We start from the raw sequence: 8,496 nt of genomic DNA, 5'->3' as shown, positions 1-8,496 counted from the left end.
GGCAGGAGCACTTGCCCCAGATCTGTGTTGGGTGGCTGGGGTCAGGGCCAGCCCAGGCTGCACTCCGGGCAGGTGGTAGGGGCTATGGGGAATTTTAGGGTGGCTACAGACACCTCCATAGCTCCTGCTCTGTTGCCTGGCCCATACAGATCCAGGGCATACGCCCCTGCCTTGACCTGCCACCTCTCACCCAGCCACAGCGGGGTGGGATGAAGTTGTGGCTTGTCTGGGAGGCGTAGGGCAGCTGGAGGGGGTCCTGATGCTGTTTGTCTGAGGCAGGGAAACACCTCCATCCCACACCCACCGCCCCGGCTGGGCGAGCGGCGGCAGCACACAGCCGTTGCTCCCAGGGCCTGGCCAGAGCAAGCTGCACCTGCATCCTGCATTCACCCACCCTGATTGGGCAGCCCCAGCCCCATTCCCTCCATTGCTGTGGGGCATTGATCTGCTACCCTATGCCGATTCCTTCCCCACCACCACAACGGACTTACCAGCTGGACATAGCTGTTCTGAGCATGGTAAAGAAACCAATCCCCCATTTGTAACATTGTTCCTATTGGAAAATTGGTTCCGAGTTATGACTTTTTGATTTATGACAATCAGAAACTGATTTAAACCTGTAACAGAATAGAAGTTCAGGGCACATAAGCTAGTTTCAAAATGGCTGAAAACGGTTTAAGATAAACCTGGTTCAATGTAGTATCAGATTTAACTGATTTGGGTCAAACCAGTTTATGCAATGCCTGTCCCAGACTCCTTACTGGTTTAAGTTAAACTAGAGTCCCCCTGCATCCCAGATGCTTTGCAGCCCTGGGCTAGGCTTGGTACTCTGCTCCACAGAACAGGGTTGACCCTGCCCCTCTGCTCCCTAGCCAGAGCTCTGGCAGAGACTGCAGGTACAGCAGGATCTGCCTGGCTTCCCTCTGCTCCACTGCCCCCTTGCCACTTGCTGCTCAAGCAGGGATCCCTCCTTCCTCTCTCTCTCCCATCTCCCACAGCACAGACCCCAGCCCCATGGACCCTAGGCATGTGGTATGCTAGCTAATGCTGAGAAGTGTCTGTGTGTGTGTCTCTCCAATTTCACTTGGACCGGACAAAGGCAGACAGGACAGTTGGGGCTTTTTGGAGCTAATCAACAGGTCAGCTGGTAATGTCCCTCCGTTCCTTCCATGGAAAAAGCTGTTTAAGAAAGAGCTTGAACTAATGAGAGGCTTTTGTTTTCTTGATATGCTGCTAAACACTACATTATCAGCTCCCTGCTGGCTCCCTTGCCTGTCAGGTTTGCTGCAGACAATATGAAGAAGCAGGGAGAAGGAGATTGAAAAGTTCAGTGTCAACAACAGATGCATGCATTGCACACAAGTAGTCCTCCCTTCCCCTGCCCCCTTTGCCTCAGAACACTAGCTGGGGGCTGGCAACACTCCTGCCCCTTGAGCAGTGAACAGGGAAGAGCCTGGAACTGTGCAGGCAGGGAGGAGTTTAAACCCCTCCCTAATCAGAGCATCCTGCCAGGACCTGACCACACCCCCTCCTCAGCTCCGCACTCTAGAAGGGAAGGAAGAGCTGCACACCCCCAGCTTCTAGCCTGAGCCACTGCAGGCATGAGCCTGCATTGCTTCAGTCCAGAGGGAATGTCTGTGCATTTGTAAATCAGTTTAACCTAGGCAGGTTGGACTAACCTGCAAAGATTGAATCAATTTAGGCTCAGGCTTTTTGAATATCTGTCCCTAGCCACAAACTCTAACTTCCTGTAAGTGAACAAGAAAACAATAAAAAGGAAGAAGCTGTCAAAAGGCTACTGTAAGAAGCCCTGAAAACCACGGGAACTAGCAGCCATGAAACAGGATTACTCCCCCTCACACACACACACACACACACACACACACACACACACACACACTTGTTTTTAAGGCTTCTAACAGTCACTGAAAGAGCTGCTACTAGAAGCCCTGAAAATGAAGGGAGCCAGTCAAGTTTGGGGCTAGTAATGCCACAGCACTGAAATCAAGGGGGTCCGCAACATTCGGTCCGAGTTGCCATCAGTCTGAGGAGCTGGAGGGCTTCAGCTGCCAGGGTTAAGTGGCAAGGGGCTGTGCCTGCACTGCAGCCAGTGGGCAGAGAGAAGCAGCAGCAGGGAAAAGCTAAAGCAGCAGCAGCCTGGTCAGAAAAACAACCCACCTTGTGCCCAAGTTGGGTTATTCTAGGCTACAGTATCAAAAAGTTGCTAACCACTGCTCTAAACAATGTCTCTTTAAGTACAGAGCATTTCAGTGCAATTTCAAAGCTGCTAATAGCATAGCATTGACAAAGTCATGCACTTAAGCACTAATCATTTACATTCAGTCTATGCTCTATGTAAAGAAAGAACCCCAAACAGGCCCATAATGATTACAAAAGGGAAATTCATTTGCAGTTATTATAGGCTTCCATCCTCAAAAAGAAGGTCCATCAGTCCTACAAAAACCCAAATCTTCCTGCCCCGCACAAAAAAAGATTTTTCTCAGTGTACAAACTTTAGCCAATGGCATTGTGCACATTCACCCACTGTCATAATTATGTTCTTTCTTTTTATTATGTTTAACCTTTTTCACACGTACTTACTTGAAGCCTTCACTGGAAATTAGTAACAACCGAATACGCTATAAAACACAGTAGATGGAGAAGGATGGAAACACATCATAACAGCTAAAAACTAATGAGCTATTCCATCTCCTGTGTTAGCAAACAGACAAAAAAATAGGCCTGTAAACCTTGAGTTCTAAGAAATGATCTTAGAATAATGAAAGCTTACAAATACTTTAGCTATTAAACAGTGTAGTTAGGATTCAAACCAGAAGCCACCCCAAAATAAAATCTATTCTTTGGTTTTCTTGTTTGAACTCCTGGCTTATTCTGGGACCATTTAAGCAGTCAAAGTAGTAATAGAATGAACCACACTGTCTTCCCCAAGACTTATGGTTTGACTTGCATTCTTTTCTTGCATGCTTGATGGGGAAAAGTATTCAGCACATTATTCTGTATACAACACCCAAACACTCTCCAGGATGAAAACACCTATTGCTTCATGTACTTATTTGATGTAGAAATACAAATGTAGGCTTTCTATAAACTGTGCACGCACATGTGCGAAGTTAACCCAACACTATGGCCTTGAGCTGATTACTTAACCCTCCTCATCTCTGAAGAAAGTCACACTGTGCCCAACTACTAGCTAGATTTTTATAATGTAAAAAACAACAAAAAGTAAACAAAAATTCCCTAAAACTGTACATAGCTTTTTGACTGTACTTAGCTCCAGAGACCAAAGGCAAGAGGGATTCAGGGTTTCTTATCTCTAGCCCCTGAAGAGCAGTTTTATTGCATGTTTTTGTAGTCATTTTGAAGCAATCAGGAAGGGCGTATCTACACGTGTGCTTTAATTTGTAGTAACCCATTTTACTGCACATTAAAGCATCATGTAAAAAACTGTGCAATTACGCTAATGCACAGTAAAATAGGTTACTGCACATTAAGCGTGACTTAAAAACCATGATGCTTAGGCAGCCTAATGGGCATTTGTTTAGTACCTCACACTGGAGATACCAAATTTAATGCGCATTAGGAAAAACGCCTTAATGCATGTGTAGACCTGCCCAAAGAGAGAGGACATGGCATGACTGCATGGTGCTGAAGCACACCAAATATTAAGTGTGCCAGTATTCAGAAAGCTGATGCACATGTGCTTTCACAACATATGGAAAGTCAGCCAATACAAGTCTGTCTGTGATTTCTGAGCTTTTAAAATTAGGAGATGCACAGTTTTCTACTTCTGGAAACAGAATAAACAGGATAGACTTCAGGCCAGAAAAAGACTTTGGACTGAGTTTCTCCATAGGCAGGAAGGGCTTCTGAAGAGGAAAAGTACATTTATCCCTTCCACTCTGAGGAAGGCTGGAAAACTAACCTTAATACTCGGTATTTTGAGTTTATTTGCTCTCATTTAAAATAAAACTCATCTTGAGAAAAGTACTCCATAGTTGCTGACTGTTTTATTCTATCTTTCTTTGCCTGCAAGTCTGCCAAGTAACTTATTGGCAACCAATGAGACTTGTTGTAAAAATAAAATAAATTTAAGTTCGTTAGTTTTCCCAGTTAACATCAACATGTGATAGCTGAAACAGATACACTTCTCTAGTTTTTGTGAGCAAGCTGAAAAACGTGCAAAGAAGCCTTCACATAAATGGGTGGAACCTGTTAAAGTGCACTCTGCTCTTCTGTTTCTAACACTTACGTTTTTCAATATATAGATTAACATGCCTATGTTCACTCCTCCCATAGAGACCCAAGAATTCTTAAAGGGCTTGGCTTTGTCATATGATTTCTTCCTAGGATTCACAATGTTCTGTGTTTGATTAGAGCCTGATGCTGCTTTCATATAGAGATGAACCAATTATAAATGACAAAACTAATACGTAATCTGAATAATGAGCAGAGGGATCATTGAATGCACAACTTTTTTTTTTTTTTTTTTTTACTTATTCAAATATCAAAAGAAAAACATACACATAGCTAAAACATGCACAAAGAACTGTGCTACTCAGTGAACACAACAGCGACCACATAGAAACATGGTATAGCATGAAGGTAGCTATTCTGCAGAAAAGTAAAGAGACTTTTTTATATTCAAATATAAAACAAAGTGAAGAGCAACATTTCTTTCAGATTACACGCTGAAGGTATCGAAACTGGTTACTTACCAAGCCAGCTATTGGAGTAGACAAACGATTGATTTTCTTAATGATTCCAGGTTTGATCTTGTTAATCAAACTAAAAATAAAATGAGAGTAATTTGACTTCCTGTTTTGTTATAACATACAACTCAAAAGATAAACATAAAAAGAGTGTATTTGTGAAAAATATTTTCTCTAATTCTAATTTATGTTTGTACCTGTTAAAGACAGATAAGATGTTTAGATTCAACATTTTCAATGATGAAAAGTGAATTGATCACACGCAATATAGAGAGAAGGAAAGAAGCTGTACAAAGGATTGCTGAGAATGGCAGAAGAAAAGGGTAAAAAGATACAAGAAACATGGGAGTGGGTGCAAGGTCAGGTTTTGCAAATCAGTTGGGGGCAATCTTCATCAGGAGTACTACAAATTAGCCCTGTACCCTTAACACATGCCACTCTGGCCCCCTTCCCTTATCTGCTGCTCTGCTTTCTGCCCTATCCCCTCCCTGATCTGCTGGGCGTCACACAGAGACTACCCATGCCATTTGAGACACACATGCTGTAGGTCAGCCACCTCTAGTTTCTCAGAATCGTATTCTTAAAAGGCTTCTCCTAGAAATATGTTTTCAGAGGACATCATTTACTCTGCAAATTACAAAAAACTGAGACGTTTGTATTGAAAGTACTATGTTATTAAACCCCAGTCACATTAATAAAAAAGTAATGTTACTTAATGTTCTCTATCCAAATCTGAGGCCCCTTATAATTGGCACAGGGTAAGAAAAAAAGGCTCTCACCAAGCAAGCTCAAAATTAATTTTAGAACTACTGTATTTAAACTTATAATTGTTCAAAGCACAAATCCAATTCAAGTCTGTAAGACTGTTTCAATACATTGTCATTCATGTATGAAGTGTGCAGCCACATACACTTATTAACATATAAGTTATGCATGTAAATGGCCTGCTTGCATGCTCAAGTTAGGTACTCAGACCTCAAGTGATCCAAGCCAATTACTCCCTTGGAATATGAAATAATATTTTTCACATTCATTGCAAGTGTGCCATGCTGTTTTACTTTATTTATTTCCTTACCGTGTAACTCTAAATCAAGTCATTTAATAATGTATTAAAAAAGAAACCAGTTTTTGTAAGGGTTAGAATAGAGGAAAACTGGTCTATGTTTTATTCCATTAGCCCAAGAGATTTAGTCCCCGATACATAAAAGTAACTAAATACCTAAAGCAGAATTAGATTTTAAAGAGGAATGCAGGGTAGAAGACACTTCACCTCTCAGGGTATATTTTATGAATGCTATTAAGATCCTAAACACAATGTGGAGACTGGCAGCATGCAAGATACCACTGCTGCCTGCAGTACTGGTGGAGTTAAGGTTTCAGGACTGTAGGTTTTAAGATCAACATCCTTCTAATTGTCCACTAAACACAAGCTTTGATTATTGTGTTGAAGTGGGTTTTCAAAAGAATTATTTAGCTTCTGAACGCATCATTTTTGCCTTGGCCCTTGTTACAGTTTATAAACCACTGAATGTTACCTTAACAAGCTGTTTTAAATTGGTTTTCCTTGCCACAGAATGCACTGCAAACTCTGATACTGTTGGAATTCTTGTCTTCTACTGGACTACTGATAAAATACAGCACTTGGAAAACTTTGGATCATGTTCATAACACCACTTTTTTCTCCCCTTTTACTCTCTATATATTAGATTAAGATTATAATATAAAAAGACATCTATAGAACTTAAGCAAAACCTCAAACAAGTTAGCACAATATGGACAAGCATTTTTCCTTCGTAGAATATTGTATGCCACCCAAGTCAACCTGCTCAGTAGAATAAATTTAAAGACGCATTAGATTGTACAGGGCTATTAATTACAGCTAAATTAAGCTGATTAATTTCAAAAGACAGCTGCCATCTGCCAAACAAACTATTCTTACAATCTTTGGCCAACCAAACGACAACAAAGCTGGCAAAGGATTAAAATACATCTATCTGTTCAGGCTGTTAACTCTTAAAGATTTTTAATTATACCTGGGGGTTTTATTGTTTTTCTTTTTATTGCACACTTCCCCCACTATAATTTACAAGGTTCTCCCTGATGTTCCATTTATTAAACCAAAACCTATATGAGATTTGGAGAGATTCTGACCTAACAGGATACTATTAAGATAGAATAAAATACTTAAAGAGTCCTGATGTAAAATGCTCTGCTCAATATCTGATGAAAGCAAAGAATATGACAAGATTTCCAGCTACATAACATTTTTGGCTCGTCAGAAATTATACATTCTTATTTTCATGTTCCTGTTTAAACTCTCTTCATCTTCAGTGGTATGTGAAAGTAATCATTAAGAAAGTTTAGAAGGGATAAGTGGGTAGGAGGGGAAAGGGAAAACTCCCAAACCCAAACCAATTTAAAAAAAAATAAGCAAGCGCAGAGGCAGAAGCCGGACAGCACATGGATAAAAGGTGCATTAATGAAGGTCAGAAACTTTATAAACAAAATGTTGGCATCCACTTTAGTTCAATACTTCAAAATAAAATTTACCCACAGATGTACAAGGCAAGGCAAAGTAGCACCTGATAAACCAGGGGCTGGCAAAAATACAGCCCCCACCAGGCACTTTCATCTGGCCCACGGCCCCTACCAACAAATTGTACCCCACCCAGCCCTTCCACCCACACAAGGGTGGGAGCGAGGGGACCACATACACACACCCTCAGCATACCGTATTGCGCCTCACTCCCACAATTCTGGGCAGAAGAGCCTGGCCCAGCTGGCAGACAGCTTCCAGGCAGGGCTGCCGCTGCCACTGCCCGAGGACCCACTCGTTCCAGGCACCAGGTAGGGAAGTGGCAGGGGTGGAGCTGCAGCTGGGTGGGAGCGTGGGGCTGGTGGCAGTATGAAGCCAGTGCCCAGGGGGGTGGGAGCAGCACAGAGCTCAGGTGGGCAGCATGTGGGAAGGATGGGGGTGTGTCCCCCTCCCCACTCCTGCCATGGTACGTAGCTGGTAGACAGTGGCAGCAGCAGGCAGGGGCACTTGCGCCTGATGGTGCACAGCTCTAGCCAGTGCTGCACAACACAGCCAGGGGTTCAGCCCCTGCCGGGCCATCTCTATGGCTGACACTCCCCACTGTACACCTGCAGCCCTCACATTCACACAGCATGGAAGGGAAGCCCCACACACTGCAGTAGAGGGCAGGGAAGGCAGCCAGCTCCAAAGGCAGCCAGCTTCAGTGCCAGGGACTTCCCTCCCATGCCATGTGAGTGTGGGGGCTGCACGTGCATGGTAGCACATGCCAGCAATAGAGATGGGCCAGCAGGGGCTGCACCCCTCACCACTATGTGCAGCTCTGGCCCTGTGCTGCTGTGCATCTGCAATGGGCACAGGTGCCCCAAGCACCCTCACCTGCTGCTATGCCATGGGAGGGTCCTCATACCCTCCCACCCCTACAAATACCACATACCCACACCCTGCCCTATAACCCCCAACATATCCTATGCCCCCCCACACATAACCACACTCCCTCACAAAGCCCCCACATACCCCACCATATACACACAGCCACTCCTCACAGTCTTTTATACTGTGTGTGGTGGAAAAATAATTTATTTTTGAATTATCATGCAATCACCTCTATATAGACTACGCAAACACAAATCATGACAAATAGTTTTGCAATAAAAATTAAAATATGCTATAGTAGAGGTTTTATTTTTAGTGTGTGATCTGTTGTTTTTTTTTCTGGTTCCAAGATGGCAG

The 8,496-nt window shown here is 43.1% G+C and overlaps 1 protein-coding gene across 13 annotated transcripts in view; it reads right to left on the bottom strand.

The window, feature by feature from the left end:
• LMO7 (LIM domain 7) overlaps positions 1–8,496 on the bottom strand; it is a 167,889-nt gene that overhangs the window by 154,414 nt on the left and 4,979 nt on the right. For all 13 annotated transcript variants that reach the window (XM_019524710.1, XM_019524716.1, XM_019524705.1 and 10 more), the window contains exon 2: positions 4,737–4,806. The gene's annotated coding sequence lies outside the window, so the exon portion shown is untranslated. The remainder of the gene's footprint in view (positions 1–4,736; positions 4,807–8,496) is intronic.

Source organism: Gavialis gangeticus, unplaced genomic scaffold (genome assembly GCF_001723915.1).
Source record: "Gavialis gangeticus isolate Ggan-Ray unplaced genomic scaffold, GavGan_comp1, whole genome shotgun sequence".
NCBI lineage: Eukaryota > Metazoa > Chordata > Crocodylia > Gavialidae > Gavialis > Gavialis gangeticus.
The sequence above is the reverse complement of the archived record's forward strand: the minus strand, read 5'-3'. Positions and strand labels throughout refer to the sequence as shown.